The sequence below is a fragment of the Phascolarctos cinereus genome, unplaced genomic scaffold (genome assembly GCF_003287225.1).
Source record: "Phascolarctos cinereus isolate Bilbo 61053 unplaced genomic scaffold, phaCin_HiC Scaffold_7;HRSCAF=346, whole genome shotgun sequence".
NCBI lineage: Eukaryota > Metazoa > Chordata > Mammalia > Diprotodontia > Phascolarctidae > Phascolarctos > Phascolarctos cinereus.
In genome coordinates, this window is record NW_027556180.1 from 39,398,120 (window position 1) to 39,417,422 (window position 19,303).

Here is a 19,303-nt window from a genome sequence, read left to right on the forward strand (position 1 = left end):
CAAAGAAATCACAAAGGAGAAGAGTGGCCACTGTCTATGTTTCTCATAATACTAAGGCTGTACTTAGATGTGTGATTAGATCTTGTATTTATAACAGATAATTACACTGCACTGAATGTGTGACTACCAAATTCTCATTTTAATAGTGATGACTCAGAATGAAATTATGTATTCATGCTTCCGTTCATTAAACTGTTTTACTTACAGCAGCTGTGTGTCAAATACAACATCTCTGCTGCTTATTTGAGCCCAACATTCTATCTTAGATCTCATTCTTCCACTTAATATTTGTTAACACACACAAATTTTTCCAAAACTATTTTTCCTATATGCACACAAATATCAAATGCTGCTGACAATATTCTGAGAGTACAAAGGAAAATGGTGAGTATTCTTTATTCATTTATTCATTCAATAAGCATTTAGAAGTGAGTGCCAGGTATTATGTTGGGCACTGGATATGCAAAGATGAGGGAAAATAACAGTCCCTGCCATTAAGGGCCTTATACTGTATGAGTAAAGGCAATAATTACCCATAGAAGCTAATACAAAAATATACAAAGTAAACACCATGTAATTTATAGAGGGAGAAGAGGTAAAGACACTCACAGTGGCCTGACCATGAGAGGCCTCTGGTAGGAAGTGGTACTTGAGCTGAGGAATCTAAGGTAGACACGAGGAGGGAGTATATTCTAGGCATGTGTGATATCATCTTCAGAGAGACAGAACATCATGTATAAATGATAGAAAGACAGCTTGGCTAGAACACAAAGTGTGTGAAGAGAGATAATGCATAATATGCCTGTCTGTAAGTAGATTATTAAGGGTTTTATATGGAAGATACACAAATGTATTTTTATCCTTGAGGCAATATGGAGGCAGTGGGGCTTCTTGGGTAAGGAAGGGACATGTTAAGACCTGTGTTCTAACAATACTAATCTGGGCAGCTGTGTGCAGGATGGATTGGAGAGGATAGCCCTGTTAAAAATCTATTACAATAGTCAAGGAAAGAGGTAACAAGGGCTGGTAATAGGGGGTGGCTGTGTGAGCAGAGAGAGGAGGACAGGTGTAATAGATGTTGTGGAGGTAGAATCGACAAGAGTTGGCACCAGATTGGAAATTCTTGCTAAATGTGTTTGACATTAGAGCTCCTAAATGTCACTTCAGCTCATGCCTTCAGCTACCTCCAATTTTTTTACTCTGAGGAACTGTCCAAGTTAACAGTGCTGAACACAAGTAAATCCAATCTTTACACTGGCCTCATGAAGTTTTCTAAATAGTGGCCTGATCTTTCCATAATTAAGCTTTCAGCAAGAGTGCTTGAACAAATACAACAAAAATAAACTTCTCTTAATGAAGATGATGCCTGCACTTCAGCAACAAACACCTCTGTCAGAAACTTTACCACCACAGGCAGAAATCATCGGAACCATAAAGATGTGTCTGTGATAGCCACAGCTCAAGAGCAGATCAGAATGCTTTCCTTATAATGTAGACCAGTAGAAAGAAGGCTTGATTGGGAGCTCAAGAATCTTAGAGCACAGAGATAAGCTATTCTATCATCCTCATTTTACAGGTAAGGAAACTGAGAAATAGAGAAAGAGGTCAAATAAATTGCCCAAGGTCATATGAGGAAGCAGAAATAGAGAAGCCAAATCACTAGATCAAAATCATATCAGTAACTCACAAAACCAGTATTTGAAATCATCGTCTATTTCTGAATTTAGCCCTATTTCCACCATACCATGCTGACTCTCAGTGCTTGAATCTGAATCCTGGTGCTTCCCCTTTTCTACATGTGCAACCTTGAGCAAGTCACTTAACTTTTCTGAGCTTCATATTTTTAATCTGAAAAATGAGAGGTTTGTGCTAGATCACTTCTAAGGTCCCCTCTATCTCTAAATCTATGGATGTTCATCTCTCTCCTCTTTTCCTCTATCCTTCCTCCTTTATTTCTCTCTCTCTTTGTCTCTGTTCTCTTCCTACCCACTCATCTGTAATTCTTTCATGGTTGTGATACTCTCTCATTCTATTTCTCTCCTCCTCTTTTCTTTCCTCTACCATCTTCCTTCCTCTTTTTTTCCTTCATACATCTTTCTGTTCTCTAATCCAAGTCTCCCTTCACCCTTTCTCTTCTTTCTATATCCTCTCCTCTATGTCTCTTTTTTCTCTAGTAAATGTGGCCTTTATTTTCTCCTCCTGCATCTACCAGTCACTGTTTCTCTAGGATCGAGAATTCTTCCCCTCTTAGTTCTCTACCCTCTAAACCTCACCTCAGAAAATTCAATTCAAACTATATTTATTAAGCATCCACATCTACAAGAATAAGTTTTATGCTTTTGGAATAAGACCAATAAAAGAATGAAACAGTACCTGCCCTTGAGGTGCTTACATGGGATGCAATTTCCCCAATTTGCCATTCCTACCCAATTCCCCACCTTATCCATTTTTCAGCTACTTCACTATAGTCCATGTAGAAGATATTGCACCTAGGAGTTGAGGGGAGGGAGCTTCTAGGAGAGTGGTATCAGTCACTTTGTTGTGTTCCAGCCAGCACATAATCATTGATCCACCGATCCCTCTGCTTACTTACAAAGAAGCCTGCTTCTCAGGCAATTTATTCATCAATAAAAGATCAATGGAACGTTTACAGTTTATTCAGTCTTTTGTATTATGACAATAAAAACTGTCTGGAAGATTATTAATAGTTCCTAAAAGTGCTTGCAGTAAGGAGTTTTTAATAAAGCATTTCTTTAGCCTGAAAAACTCTGGTCATAAATCCCTGTATTTTCTTACTTTCTTATTTTGTGTCTACTCTAGGGAGAGTATGCAAGAGCATAAGTATTATAGGATTGCTATAATTGCTAACATTTATGTAGCAATTTAAGATTTGTAAAGTTCTTTTACATATTATCTTATTTGATCCCCACAGCAACCCTATGATGTAGGTTCTAAGATTATAACCTTTATACAGATGAGGAAACTGAGATTCCTTCAGTTGTCAATATTCCTCCCTGTTAAAATCCCCTTACATTTGCTTATTTATGTATATGTTTTATCTCCCTAGTAGAATGTAAGTTCAATGGGGGCAAGGACTACCTAATTTCTGCCTTTTTAACTCCAACATTTATCACAGTTCCTGGACTACTGTAGGTGATTTTTTAAAAGTTACATCTAACCTAATTGCCTTGACTGCTTATGAAAGGTAAGCCCTAGGAAATACCAAACTAATCTAATATTTAACCAAAGTAGAATTTCTACTACAACATACTGAACAAGAGCTTCTGCTTAAACACATCCAGTAATGGAAAGCTCAATTTTCCACAAAAGTAGCCCATCCCATAGTTTGACATTAATTCTTTTCTATATTGAGTCCCAAACTGTTTCTCAGTGACTTTACAAAATCACAGAATTTCAGAGTTGGGAGGTCTCTCAATGGCCCTCACACTTCCACCCCTTGAACCTCTGAAGTTACATAGAATAGGGGAAGAAAAGATCCCTTTCACATGCCAGTTCTTCAAATATTTGGAGACAGTTATCCTGCCCCTCTACCACTAACTCATCTCTTATTCAGGCTAAAAGCCACCATTTCTTCAAACTCTTCTTCCCATGGCATGGTATCCAACCCTTCCCATCCTGGTTCCCCTCCTGTGATCATGCTTCTTCAGTAGTGTGCTCAGAGCAGCACAAAGTACAGTGTGATTAGAATTTCCTTAGATTTGCTGCCATTTTCCTGTTGTCTTACTATGGTAAACACAGCAAAGAATGGGGTATGGAGAGACTTTCATTCGCATGTCAGCTCTGCTATTAATCAATCCATCAATCAAAAAGCTTTTATTAAACACCTAACATTGCCAAGGGGGCTGGTAGGTAGCACAGTAGATAGAGCACTGGTCTTGGAATCAGGAAGACCCATCTTCATGATTTCAAATCTAGCCTCAGATACTTACTAGCTATGTGACCCTAGGCAAGTCACTGAACCCTGTTTGGCCCAGTTCTTCATATGTAAAATGAGCTGGAGAAGGAAATGACAAACCACTCCAGTTTCTTTGCCAAAAAAACCCAAAATGCGGTCATGAAGAGTCAAACATGACTGAAATGCTTCATCAACAACCAAAATATGCACCAGAGACTGCACCATGTGCTATAGACACAAAGAATGGTATGCACACTTACTATGTGCCAACCTGTAGGGGATACAAATACATTTTTTTAAGTGCCTTCCCTCAGGGAGCTTATCTTTGACTACGACAATATCTATACAGATTAAATTATCAATTTAATTTGTTAGGCATTTATTAAGCATCTGCTGTATATGTGATACTAAGGATCCAAAAAGAAAAATTAAACAGTCTTTGCTATCAAAGAGCTTAAATTCTTCTGAGGAACTAAAACATGTAAACAGATAAGCAATATAAACTATATACAAAGTAATTGACCTTTTTTCCCCTTTGGGTGAGGGGAGATTGAAGGGAGGAAAAATGAATACTTGATAATTGAACAAATGAATTGTTTAAAGTAATTACAAATTAATTTGGGGGCCAGAAGGAGCACTAATAACTGGGGGGAGGGATCAGGAAAGGATTTGTATGGCATATAACAACTGAGTGATTCCTTTAATGGAGCTATGGATTTCAAAAGGCAGCAGTGAGAAGGGAATGCATTCCAAACATAAGAAACCACCTTTACAAATGGATAGAGGCAGGAGATGGGATGATAGGTACAGGAAACAGCTAGAAAGCCAGTTGCACTAGAATAGAGATTGTGTGAAGGAGAATAATATGAAATTCAGCTGGAAAGATGAGTAAGAACCATATTGTTGAGGGATTTAAATGCCAGGATAAGCATTCTGTATCTGCTCCAAGAAGCAGCATGGTTAGAATAGAGAGAGTCAGCGTTGGAGCCAGGAAGATATGGTTTCATGTCCTGCCCTGATACATACTGGCAGGGCACAACACAACTTCTCAGTGCCGAGGCAACTTTCTAACACTGTTTCAGAGAAACTGCCAACCTGCATAGGTGAAAGGAGTTCTCTCATCTGAGAATCTCCCTACACCAATAAAATCATAAGTCCAATCCCTATCTATGGGGTAATAGGAAGTCTGAAGATTTTTGAATTGAAAGGTGATCTGTTAGATCAGTTTCAGAAATATCAATTTGGCAGCTGTGTGAAGGATGGACTGGAAAGGGGAAGATAGAAAGCAATTTGGAGGTGACTGCAATAGTCAGAGTCTGAATGCAGAAAAGAGGCTGCATGAATGTAAAGAATTGGATAGATACTAGATATGTTGATATAAACTCTACAAAAGGCAGTATTTCATTAGATACAATTGAGTGAAGAGGAAGAGGGAAGAGTTAAAGCTGATTCTCAGGTTGTGAACCTGGGTGACTAGAAGGATGGTGGTACTGTTTGTTGGCAAGAAGGAAGTTCGGAGGGCCTGAGTTTGTAGAATATCACTAGAGATGTGTATGTAATTTGATATCAGTTTATTAATCAATTGACTCCAAATTCAGTTTGCCTAAATCTATTGCCATCCAACCAATTTTTCTCCAAATGTCTATGAAGACAAATGTCAAATGCCTTGCTAAGATTAAGATAATCTTTTGTTGTTGTTCTATGACTGTGAAATCTTAATTACACTGCTAAGAACTAGATATAACACCCAACACTTACATAGTACAACAAAGTTTGCAAGGTTCTTAACAAAGTGATTATGATATTTATGTTCTTGGAAGGGCCAGAAGATTTGAGAATGATTTTGAGTACAAAGCATAAGAAAATGAAGTCCTTTGGAGATAGATAACAGAAAATTGGAAGGAGTAGAAAGAGGAAAGCTTCACCTTCTTTTCCCAGCAGCCTAATCTGAATAAAATTAGTTCTGTTTTGTTTCTTTCAATTTCCAACTGAGGCAGCTACATTTTTTTACCTTATATTTGCTCCAGGTACTCCTCCATACAGCAGTTCTGGAGTCACGAAACATAGGTTTCCTGATAAAGGGATATTTGTCAAAAAAAAGTCCCTTTTTAAAAAAAAAGCAAGGGAAAATAATAATAATATAGCTAAAAGAACCAATTTACATCTGGTCACTCACAAGCAAGTGCATATTCTAGTTTGTCACTAGAGCAAAGGGAAATCCTCATTCCTTAAGTGGAACTCCCTGTTACTTAAGTCTTTGTCTTAGAGGCTGGAATCTGAATAGCACTTCTAAAACACAAAAAGACCAAGATAATGCCATAAAATGGTATTTCTTGTTCCTTTCTCACTCATGGTTTGTCCCATGAATTCCATAGGGCATGGAAATATATCTTTTTCTATGTACACCTTGACTCCATATTGCATTTACAGCTCTTCTTAAGCTCCTCCCCCTGGAGCTGACCATTCTGTTTCCATGGTAACTGCTATATAAGTAATGTCCTTGGGGGGAAATAAGATGGGGGGGGTGGAGAAAGAGAGAAGACAAGGACAAAAGACTGCTTAATAAAAACCAGTCCTCAAACTGAATTCAAATGCAGAGAATTAAAACGAAGTCTGCCTTATTGTGAGGTAGTACAAAGTTTATTGGTTTGGTTGTTTATTGTTTCTTATGATCCTACTCTAGAAAAGGACCCTCTAACTTCTTGGTCTTTTGGCTATTCCAGATATTTGGAAGATCAGCTCAAACCCCGGCTAAGAAAAGTCTCTCCCATGTCACACAATTACACGCCTTCCTAGCCATTCATAAAATCAACATGTAGCACCCACAGGCAGCCCCGCTACCAAAAGTGGCTTCTATTTCATTGGAACAACCAATGCCTGAGATCCGATTGGTCCAACTCTGCCTGGATGCTGGGGTTGCCAAATCACTGAATTTGCGTGTTCTTCTCCGTCTGTTTACGGTCGAATGGGCGGGTCAGCACCCAGCGTGTTACATATGGTGATCACAGAAACCTCGGCTTCTCTTGGCCTTCCTGTTGAGGAAATGGTGGAAACTTTTCCCACCTGGATACATCCACTTCCCTGACGCTCTAGTCCTCAGCTGTACGTGAAGCTGCGGAGGGAGGGTGGTATTACTGTTCGCTGGTGATGGCTTGTGTCTTCTAAGAATGGCTGTTGTTTCCAAATGCATTTATTTTCCAAGGCAGGCAGATCTGTTTGATACGTAAGTTAAAGAGGATTTGCAAATCTGCTCCGCTAGGTAGTGGTCTCTCTGTCTTAAAGAAAACGTTTGAGCCCAGCCTTTCCCCACCACCACCACCCCATCACCACCACCACCCCCTTTCTCTCTCTCTCTTTTTTTTTTTTTTTTTGTAAATGTGAGAATTTGAAAGCAGTGGGTAAGAGCCGCTAAACCTATCAGAGCCAGGCTACCAGACAGCCTATTACGGTATTAAATAAAAACAGAAACAGCATGCCCATCATAGGCTAATCAATCCCCTCTCCGGCATGCTTTAAACCCAGGCTGAAGCCGCCTCCACGCAGCTCCCAAGAACTCATTCCAAGGCATGGCTGTCTAAGGGCGCCCGTCTCTCCTGTTGTCCTTCCAAACTCTTTCAGGCATTTTGAGACTCGGGGTGTTGCAGCCCCCAAGGTCCCCAGGGGTTGTACCATGCAAGGTTCAGGCTGCCTGGCAGCTATGCCAGCTCGGAGCAGCCACGGAGGGCGGCCTGGAGGGTTCCCCAGGGTCGCTGCTTATTAACCATTCCGCGTGGCTTCCTCCGGAGGAAGATGTGACAGCTCGCCCGAGGTAGGATTTGCTTGGCAAACAAAGGCGGCAGCGGCGGGTGCCGGGCGGCGGCTTGTGAGGTGGGCATTGTCTGAGCCGGGCTGATCAATTGCAGCCGGACTGGTCAATTTCAGCCGAGGTGGTGAATTACAGCTAGGTGCTGTTGGGGCTGAAAAGCAGAGGGGTACCTGGGGGCCTCTTTGGAGTCCAGTGAGAAGCAGGGGGGGGAGAGCAGGGGGACAGAAAGAGGATTGGCGGTGGGGGAGAGCGATGTTTTATAAAACTAAATCTTCGAGGATCAGCTGGCTGCCGCCTCTTGGGGTGCTCCTGGGACACCCCTCGTTACTTTGCCCCTGGACTAGAAGACATAGAGGTCATGCAGGAAAAAGCGCGCCCCTTCTCTTCCCTGCTAGCCAGGCTGCTGGCTAGGCTGAGTGAGGAGTTGGGTTGGGGGGGGAGGGGGTAGATCGTGAGATTCCTGAACTGAAGGGGGGGGGGGAGTGCAGATGCCCTTTAGACTGGAGACCTGTTAGCTAAGAAATAGGCTTTCTCATGGTCATTCGGCGAGCTGAGAATATCCCATGCCATCAGTTAAAAGGGGGAAACCCGGGCAGTCAGTGCTGTAGTCCCCGAGAAAGAACTATTTGAATTTCACCTGATCCAAACGAGAAGGAAATGTCTCCGTCCATTTTGCATACGGACTGGTTAGTCCGCACTGTTTACTCTCATTGTTTGGACAGACTAAAATAAGAGTTTCCGACTAGAGAGGAAAAAAAAAACACAGGGGTTTTCTCTATCCTGGCTTTTCTCTTTTGCTTTCAAACAACTGCCCGACTGCAGATGGCAAGGAAGATTTTGTTAGACATTTGTGGCGAACAGAACCGAAGCAGGAGTCTGTCTCTCCTTGAGAGAGGAGGGATGGGTGAATGGGTTCTCAGAGTACAAGGAATAATCGAGTGATTTGCAAAGGAAAGTTACACACCTTGACGCAATTGTGTTTTCCATTTTGCCTAAGTTAACCAGGAAGTGTCAAGAGATAACAGGGACTGGTGATATCCCCAACATGACATGTTCTGGGCTGTGAGTGTGAGGATTTGTCATTGCCTTTGACCCTCACCACAGAGAAACAGCAAAAACACAATGAATGATTTCCAGGGCGCTTTCAAAACCATTGCTTTTTGTTTTGTTAATATGGGTATGGGGGCATTCAAAGTTGGCTTCTGAACAATGATAAAGATACTTCACTAGATCTGACATTTACAAAATAGCAAATTACCTTCCTTTGCATGTTTCTTCAATTTTTAATAATGTCCTTTTTTTTCTCAAAAAAAAATTCAAAAAATAAAAACCCAAACGCTAGTGCTGAATTGAAGGTGAAATACTATCTTTACTCTTCTTTCTTACCTTAATGTCTCTTTGTGTGCAGGTTGTGTGGTTGTGTGTGGGGATGCTTCTAATATTTTATTTTGTGTTTTGAACCACAAGTGGTGATAAATTATGCTGGGCTATACATACTGTTTCAGCTGGTCCTCCTTTAATTGGTGCCATATGGTTTTGAGATAACAGTCAGCTGGATGACCTGTGTCACAGACCTTAGTCTGTGGATATGGAACATGCTGCCTTAGTCTTAAACTGGATGTGACCTTGGCCTCACAGGCACTATGCTCTAGTAAACTGAGTGTACTCTCCTGAAATGTATATTTGTATCCACACAATAGGAAAGGCAGTGTGGTATAGTGGAGAGAGAGCTAGCCTCTGAGCTTGGAAGATCTGGGTTCTAATCCTGCCTTTGACATATACTGCCTTGTGACTCTGGGCAAGACAATGAACATTTCAGTAAGACAGTAAGCTATGGGGCAAGTACTGACCTGAACTGGTAGAGGTAGAGGTAACTCACTCACTTGGGAGTTCTCTATATCAATGAAATAATAGGTCCAGTCCCTGTCCCACATGCACACATATATGCATATGTGCTAATACCCTAGATTTCCAGTTGAGAGACACAAGGGTTAACCCAGAAAGAACAAGATTCAAGTCCTGCCCCTCATACATACTAACTGTGTGACTGATGGGGCAAGTCACTTAACTGCCCTGTGCCCCAGACAACTCACTTGCAGACCATAAAAGGGAGGGTTTGGAGTCAGAGAATTTATACATTCAATTCCAGCTTTGCCACATACTAACTGCTTAACTTGGAGCAAATGTCTGCACTCTCTGAATCTCAGTTCCGCATCTGCAAAATGAGAGGTTGGACTAGATGAAAGTAAAGTCCCTTCCAACTCTAAATTGGTGATGCCATGATCCTAAATTAGAGACAGCTTGCCAAGGTGGACAAGGACTCCCCAAGCCCATGAAATCACAAATCTATATTAAGGGAAAAGGGAAAAAATGAAACATTTAGAACTGGAAGGAACGTTAGAAGTCATCTAGTCTAACCTCAATTGTTTACTGATAATCTAACATGTCAGAAAAGGTGAAGCTTGCACCTAAGGGGCAGAGCCAGGATTTTAACCCAGGTCCTTGGACTCTAAATTCAATGATCTTTCCACTGTACCACATTTGCTTCTTGCCTCTCTCTCTCTCTCCCTCCCTCACTTTGTCTCTCTCTCTCTCTCTCTCTCTCTCTCTCTCTCTCTCTCTCTCTCTCTCTCTCTCTCTCTCTCTCTCTCTCTCCTCCCTCTCCCTCTTTCTTCCCCCCTCTCTCCCTCTTCTCTCTTTGTATCTGTCATCTTTCTGTGTCTCTCTTCCTTTCTCTCTTCCCCCTCTTCTCCTCTCACTCTCTCCTTCTTTCCTGCTCTTTATCTTCTCCCCTTCCTCTCTCCCTCTCTTTCCTTCTCCCTTTCTCTCCTCCCCTCCTCTTTCCTCTGTAAAAATCTGGTAATACAGCACTGTTTCACTCACTGCTACACTAACTTCATTAAGAAAAGTCTGTCAGTCTTCCAGGTTCTGTGAATTCACTTTGATTTCAATCATATAAAATATTTCGTTTCAAAGGAAGGTCTCAGGTCCTTTAAGTCTACCCCTGTGGCCTACAACATCATTTTGATTGTAGCCATGCTGACAACTAATCACAAACTACAAAATGTATTTGTCGCATAGACAAGACCAATAACACAGGTGGGTGGGATGGCAACATCAGAATATATTAAAGATATTGCTTTTAATCTCTAGAGTTTGCATCCAAGTCTATATGCACACAACATCAAAAAGGAAGAGGGAGAAATTGTGTTAACTTTATTTATGCTGTGAAGATGACCAGATCAGATAATTATACTTTTTTCATTCAAAATACCTTGGGTTCAAAATTCATTGTGCTGGTTATTTATGTCACAGATTTCTGACTTCATCAATGTCTGGGTTGTCTTCTCCAAGGCATGTCCCAAGCCCTCTCTCATCAAGTTGATAGTCTTTGAGAGAGACTGTGGCTGGAAAATCTATCAGCCCGGGGACAAGTCTCCCCACACCTTAGGCTAGACCCCAGAAAATGATCATATATAGTCTCTATATCTTTCCAGCTTCTTAGGACTTGTCAATGCTTAAGTCATGCTGTATACTCTTTGAGATCCCACAGATGCCTGCACTCCATGAGAAGGTATGACATCTACCTTTGGTAAGGTATTGATGGTTTTCATCCATAAAAGTAAAACCCCCAACCTCATTTGCTCTCTGCTATATTGAGCAAAGAAAAACCACCAATCTACTCAATTAAAATGAACAGAAGTAGTAATATTTAGAGGTGAAAGGGACATTGAGAAGCAGCATATCTTAGTGAATAGCATACTGAACTTGGAATTTTGGAAGGTGAGGGTTTGAACCCTACCTCAGACATGTACTGTGTGTGAACTGTGTTACTCAAGGCAACATGATACAATGGAAACAGTATTGGCTTTGGAGTCAGAGGACCTGGATTCAAATCCTGCCTCTGATATTTACTGCCTGAGTGACATTGGGTAAGTCACTTATAGCTTCACTGGGCCTCAGTTTCCTCATCTGTAAAATGAGTAGGTTGGACTCAACCTATGAGATCTTCACCTGCTCTAGATTAATGATCCCCTTACTCTGGGCAAGTCGTTTTACTTCTCTGAGCCTCAGTTTCCTCATCTGTAGAAGAACAAATGAGAATATATGGAAGTACTTTAAAAACACTAAAGGATCATATAAATATCAACTTTTTATTCATAGGCCATCTAGTCTAATGTCTTCATTTTATAGGGAAGGAAGCCAAGACGCAAAGAAGGTACGTGTACCACAGGTCACACAGGAAGCAAATCCAGGATTCAAACAGAGGTCCTCCACCTCCCAAACTGCTGCTGCACCCTAGCACCTCTCCGCTGTACTATGGTTTCATAGCACTTTGACATAAGGAGACTAAGGGGCAGAGCAGTATAACAGAAAGCTCAGAGGCATGGAAGGTAAGGGATCTGAGTTCCAATCTTGGTTCTGTCCATTAATGGTCTATCCATATGACTATGGATAAGTCATTTCCCCTCTCTAGGTTTCCCCTCTGTAGAATGAGGTGGTTGGATTGGATGATTTCTAGGGTACCCTTGCAGCTCTGACATTCTCTGAGCTTATGCAAAGCTCCTCATTATCCTCATTTCCAAAGTTACTATATGAAGAATTACCATAATGGCAGTTGGTCATATGGAGTAATAGCTGACTCCTCTCTCTTCTTTCTTTCCCTCTTCTCCCACAGTAACTAAATCCAAAGCAACTCTAAACTCTGCTCCTCCTCCTCGGGTCTTCAGCCCTGCCTGCTATTTCCTAGACTGCCACAACCTTTTCCTCCACAGGAAACTGAATCAAACTGTAATAATAAAATACACCATGCATGTCAGGCCTTTCGACATCTTCAGCAAATGTCCTTGAGTCAATATTCTGCCTGCTCATCCTTGATTTGCTAAGTTCTTTGGTCAGTCCACACTGTTAGAGCAGAACAGGGAAACAGGGTTCAATTGGCAGCTGCCTTCTCTCCCCTTTTTGTGTTGCCTTCCTTCTTTTTTGCCACTTCTCTTGTCTAAGAAAGAATCACAAAGCAGGTGAGTTGGAAGAGACTTCCAAGGCAGCTACTGCAGCTCATACCTGAACAAGGATCCTTTCCACATCCTCTCTGACAAGGATGCTTATAGCCTCTGTTCAAAAATGCCCAGTGGAGTAAGAGCCTGACATTGAGGAAGCCCTTAAGGCTATGGGATAGCTCTAAAGATGGCTAACGTTTGCTGCTTTCATTAAACCTTGTGCCTTCTGGGTCTAAACAGGGCATGTTGAGTTATTTTTCAGCCCTTCAGATAGTTTACCTTGAAATATTTTCAAATACTTTAAGGCAGGTATGCCATCTTATCCTGACCCTCTCTTTTCTCTTTTGAGGCTAAACATTCCTAATTCTAAGAGAGAAACAGAGTTGGGACAGAGACAGAGATACAGAGAGGGAGAGAAGAAGGGAGGGAGAAGGAAACATGGAGTGGGAGGGATTGAGGAAAAGGAGGGACAGAGAGAGTGAGAAAGAAGAGGGGAGAGTGGGTAGGGGGAAAGAGGAGAGAAAAAGACAGAGTAAAGCATAGAAAAAAGAGTGGGAGGGAGGGGGTGTGGAGGGAGGAAAGGAGAGAGGGAGAGAGAGAGTAAGAGAGAAAAGGAGAAAGGGATAAAGGGGAAAACAAAAAGAGAGAGAGAGGGAGGGAAATATGGAGAGAAGAAGTAGGTGAGAAAGAGGAAGAAAGGAAGGGACAGAGGGAAAGAGAGGCACAGAGAGAAGGAGGATAAACAGAAGTAATGGGAGAGGGGTAGAGCAAGAGGGGGAAAGGAAGAGGAAAGGGAAATAAAGGAAGAAAGAGAGAGGGAAAGGGAAAGGGAAAGAGAAAGGAGAGACAGAGAGAGAAAAAGAGGGAGAGGGAGAGAGAGAAAGAGAGGCAGGGGGGACAGTAACTAATAGTGTGAGGAAGACATGGATGTGGATAATCTTCATAAAGGCAGGAGGAATAAGCAAAAATTTTAGAAGAAATGTGATGATATCACCTTGGAGTAGTGCAGAGAGGTCAGGGAAAGGTTCCATAGAGAAAAATGGTATCTGAACTGGGCCTAGAAGAAAGGAAGAGATTTCGAGTCAGAAGCTGAGAAGAGGCCAATACAAGTTCAGAAGATTAAATGAGCATAAAGCCACAGAGAGAAGAGAGAGCAGAATGAGAACTAGGGGCTCAAGGCAGGCCATTTGGGTTGGCCCAGAGCATGCGCAAAGTGGGGGGAAGTTGGGATATGGCTGGAAAGGTGAATCGGGACTCAATTGTGAAGAACCTTGGAGGACAGCATCAGGAGGTTGTACTTTAGTAAGCAGACAATGGGAAGTCACTGAAGGTTGTTGAATAACACACTGGGGAGTCACAGTGTCACAGCAGTCAAAAGTGCCACACGTTTAAGGCCTTGGGGCCAAAACTATCTTGAAGACAGCTCTCATGTTGGTCCTTCACCTGCTGATTTTTAAGCTTTAAATAAAAAGTCTGACTTGCTGACATAGAACAAGCCCGAGAGCTCTAGTCTAGAAGTCAGAAGATTACTAGGTTCTTGTCCCAGTTCTAATACTAAGTGTCTGTGTGACCTTGCACAAATTACCCCCAACTCCCCTTATTGATCAGTTCCCTTATCTGTACAATGACAAAGCTGATCCCTTTCAACTCTAAATGATATAATCACTATAAAAATCTAAGACGTTTTGGTGCAAAATTTGGCAGATTCAAGTGGTCTAGACTCCACCAAATACTTCAGTCCTCCCTCATGGTGTCCAGGTGGCTCTGGGTTCTCGAAGGCTTTTTCTAGAGTCATAGGATCATACTGGCCAAGCACGACGTAAACATAGGCAAGACACTCCTTATTAACTCTCTTCACGTAGTGTCAGATTGCATTAGTTTTCTTGGCTGCCACAATATGCTGTTCATTTCTGGTGTGAATGCAGTCCACTAAAACCCAAATATTTTTCATACAAACTATTGCCTAGTCACATCATCATCACCAAACCTCCATCTTATATATGTGAAGACAGTTTCTTGAACCTGGGTTCAAGACTTTACAATTAATCGAAACATCAAATGCAGTTAGTACAGGGCCTGGCACATAGTAGGCACTTAATACTTGATGAAGATATGGAGAGTGCTTTTCAAACCTGAAATTGCTATATAAGTACAAGTTCTTTATTTGTTTATCCCTATTTAATATCATCTTCTTCAAGCTGGCTTCATGTTTAGTGACTTTTAATGTATTGATGCTGGTGTCTAGAATAGTTTAAAGAAATATTCGCTGAGGTTTGTCAAAGGCAAACTTCCAGATTTCCCAGGCTTCTTCATCCCTGGCTCAGGCTGCACTGACTGTTTCTGATAAATGGTGTCAAAATGAAGGCAGACCCCAAAACATGACCTCACTATGCAAAGTCCATGAAACTGACCCCAGCATCATTAATTATTTCAGATTTAGCACCACTGATTACAAATGCAAAGAGAATCTTAGAATACTCAATGACAACACAACTTTCGTGTCTGTATATAAAGAGGACCTTGATCCAATCCAAAACTAACTTCAGTCCCTACTCTGTGTCAGTCACTAGCCTAAGTTCTGGGGACACAAATACAAAAAACACTCTCTGCCCTCAAGGAGGGATGTGAGGGAGACACAGCATATGCACAGGAAAAAATACATACATGGTAATTTCAGGAGAAAGAACATATTACGACCTAAGAATATCTGGAACTGTCCATGAGCTGAGGTGGAAGGAAGGTGGAATTCTAAGAGGCATAAGTAAAGAGAGGGGAATGACTGGTGCAAAAGAATGAAGGCAGAAGCTGGAATGCTGAGTTTGGGGAATAGCAAGTAGATCAACTTGGCTGGAGCATAGAATAACTGAAGGGAAGTTATGGGACATTACCCTGGAAAGGTGAACTAGAGGCAGATTGTGAAGGTGTTTAAAGGCCAAACAGAAGAGTTGGTGTTTTTAACCTAGAGGCAACATAATCAGATTGATACTTTTAAAAGATTATTGATCAGTGAGGTGAAAGAAGCATTGGATAGGAGAGAGGCTTGATCACAAATGCTATTAGTTCATTGACTAATTGACTAATGCTACTGACCTATGTATCTATCTCTTATGAACCTAAGCTTTATCCAGATACCTCTCTGCTCTATCTACTGAGAACTGGGTTTGAACCAATGCTAGGTCTTACAATTATGATCCAGTTATGCCTTCCCAAATTATAGTTTTGCAATTAAAATTAGCCCCAGATTTTCTACAAACAGCAATGGGGAAAATATTCTCCAAAAGTGTGATGGATTTTCCTTTCCTTTTTAAGTCCTGCAAAAAGCAGATGTGAGTACTAGATTAAGGAAAACATCTTAATAGTACTGCTTAAAAGTATCTTGTGAGGTAGTGAGTTCCACTACTGTGAGTCTTCAAGAAGCACCTAGATAACCACTTTTTGGGAATGCTACAGATAGGATTCACTCTTGAACAGGTTGGATTTTCCATCCCTGAAACTCTATTCATTCTATCTACACTGGACTGCCTTTCAATTTCAACAATAAATAAGCATCTACTATTTTCTAAGCAGTGTGCTAGCTAGGCACTCAGGGATACAAAGACAAGATTGAAACAATTCTTGCCTTCAAGAAGTTTACATTTTACTAGAGGGAAGCACTGTATGCATTGGCAAATAAATGCAAAATACAAACAAAGTAATTCCTTAGGGGGAGGATGCTAGCCAGTGGGAGGGGATGGTGAAACAGACTGGGCTTCCTGTGGAAGGTAGCAATTTAACTGAACCTTGAAAGGATCTGGAGATTCTTTGAGAAAGATGTGAGGAGGGAGTGGATTCCAGGCATGGGAGACAGCTTACACAAAGGCAGGCATACAGCAGATGAAATGTCATGTATGGGTAATGCAAGGAGGCCAATTGACTAGAACACAAAGGGGAGCAACATTCAATAAGCCTAGAAAGGTAAGCTAGCATCAGAACATGGCTGGCTTAAGAGCCAAACTGAAAAGTTTGGATTTATCCAAGAAACAAGAGGGAGCCACTGAAGTTTCTTTGAGGAGAGAAAGGATCATGACAATCAGACTTGTGCTATGAGAATATCAGTGTTCCATATCAAATGTTGAGTGCTATAGAAATCTGGCTTGGAACCAAGAAGAAAGAACCACCTAGATTTTAGCCAAATAAAACAGTCTCCTTAGAAACAGGACATTCTGTTAGACTAGGGAAACAATGCCTGGGCATTCTTCATGTGCAATAACCATTCCATTCCCTTGTCCTCTCCCCCCTTCTCTTCATATGTTCCTGCTCCTATCAGATTCTCTTTTGGATTGCTGCACCCTTTCCTTCCCTGTTGTCTACCTCGGGCACCTGTGCTCTTTTGGTGATGCTAAAAAGCACGCTGTTGATCTTTCTATTTGGGGCTAACTCCCAATCTGGCAGCTTTGAACCCCAGATGTCTGAAAATGCCACCTCTGGTCTAATCAAAGGAGCAATGAGAGATGAGTGTGGGTGAGAATCTCAGCTGGGGGAGTGGAAGAAACACTCCAGATGCCCAAACATCCAGCTGTCTGACTTCTTAGCTGATAGAGAGAGAATAGTCATCCTTCTGTACAGGAGAGGATCTGGCTTACCTCGGCCTCACATTTACCCCAAGAAGGTAAAGAGCCCAATACACTCCATCTGTAAGAAGTCTGTCCATGGTGAAGTTTCAACTCCAGAACCTTTTGGACAGTCAAGCTCAATTCATTTCCCCAGGAAACTCAACTATTTAGACAGGGCAGAGAGTGAAGAATGCAGTTAAAATCCATTTTCCAACAGGTAATGTACCCATAAAGGACAGGGTCCTCCTCCAGTCTTGTTGTCCCTTTGCCAGGTCCTAACTTCCTGGGAAGAAGCACTGAATATTTATCATCTAAATATTTGATAGGATTATAGATTGAAAACTAGGAGGGTCCTTAGAGTTTTCATATCCAGCACTTCTTTTATGGATGAAGAAATTGAGGTTGAGAAAAGTTGTGACTTGCCCAGAGTCACAAATATAGTAAATATTTGAGGTAGGATTTGAACCCAGATTTTCTTGACTTCAAGTTCATCTCACTATTCACTACTCCCTGCTTCCTCCTTTCTGCCTCAAAATTGAGACAACGAGGTGGAGCAGTGAATATAGTGTCATACTTGGAGTTGGAGAGACCCAAGTTCAAATCCTTCCTCCTACAGTTATTACCTCTGTGACCTGGGAAAGGCACTTAAACCTCTCTCAGCTTTATTTTCTTCATCTGTAAAATGGGAGTAATCATCGTACCTACCTCATAGGGTTGTTGTGAAGATCAAATCCAATGAAGTAATCTATGTAAAGCCCTTTGGAGTTCTCTATAAATGTTTGCTCTGGATATGGTCTTATATTTATTCTATATATACCGATCTGTGTGCATGGTGTCTCCTCTCATAAAATACAGGACAAGAACTGTGTCATTTTGCCTTCATCTCCCCCAAATCTAACACCATATCTGGCACATAGTAGGTCCTTAATAAATGCTTATTGATTGATCCATTTGGCAAGTACTTATTAAATACCAACTGGGTGCTAGGACCTCAGAATAGAAAGATAAAATGAAAGTCCCTGTCCTGAAGGAACATAAGGAGACATGTAGACATATTAATAAATACAAAATATGTAAAAAGTATGGTGGGGTGAGCAGGACAATAACAACTTGGGGGAAATGAAGAAAGGTTTCCTGTAGGAAGTAGCATTTGAGACGAACTTTTAAAAAAAGCTAGGGCTCCTAAGAATAAAGGGGAGGAGGGGGTGCCTTCCAAGTATGGAGCACAGCCAAAGCAAAGGCACATAGACAAGAAATGAGATGCTAGGTTGGAATGACAAATTTCAGGGACCAAGGCCAGTAGGTCAGCTTCCCCAAAAGAAAAGAGCATGAAGGGAAGGAAGGTCAAATCAGCCTGTGAAGAGAGGCTGGAGCCAGATGCCAACGAGGGAATCCTGGATTTCCCCCTAGAGGCACTGGAAACCTACTGGACCTTTCACAGCAGGAGAGAAGATTGATTGGCATGCCCTGCTATCCCAACTGTTTCTCTTCCGGGACGTTAAAAATTCTTTGGGAAGTCCATGAAACTTTATAGATCATTATTTTCCACTGATTGGCATTTGGGGTTCTGGGAAATTTCAAAACAATTTCAATTTGTTTCTTAGGTTGGAAGAATTTCACTGGGGATCCTTTATGGTAGGAGGGAAGAAGAGGAAGAAATTCTCCTTGGTATCAATTTATTCCTGTTATCTTATGTGGCTCTGTGGGAAGGGTGCTATTGGAAGATATTGAAGACACCAAAATCCGGAAGTCCCCAACTTTTACTGAAAAGCCAGTAAAGTATAGGCAAAGCCCTCATCTGATTCTCTTGGCCAACAATTCTTTGCTAGTCATTGGAGGCTCATTAAATCACTGGACATAGGGTTGAAGGGAAGAAACAAGCATTTATTGATATTAACTATAAGCCAGGAACTATGCTAAGCACTTCATAAAAATCTCATAATCCTCACAATAACCAGAAGAGGTTCCCCCTGCAGTTGAGGAAACTGAG

The 19,303-nt window shown here is 41.5% G+C and overlaps 1 protein-coding gene across 1 annotated transcript in view; it reads left to right on the forward strand.

Moving 5' to 3' along the window:
- The first annotated feature begins 7,503 nt into the window (after positions 1-7,503).
- The window catches only part of KCNMB2 (potassium calcium-activated channel subfamily M regulatory beta subunit 2), a 280,827-nt gene continuing 269,027 nt past the window's right edge, over positions 7,504-19,303 (forward strand). The window contains exon 1 of the mRNA XM_020980653.2: positions 7,504-7,724. The gene's annotated coding sequence lies outside the window, so the exon portion shown is untranslated. The remainder of the gene's footprint in view (positions 7,725-19,303) is intronic.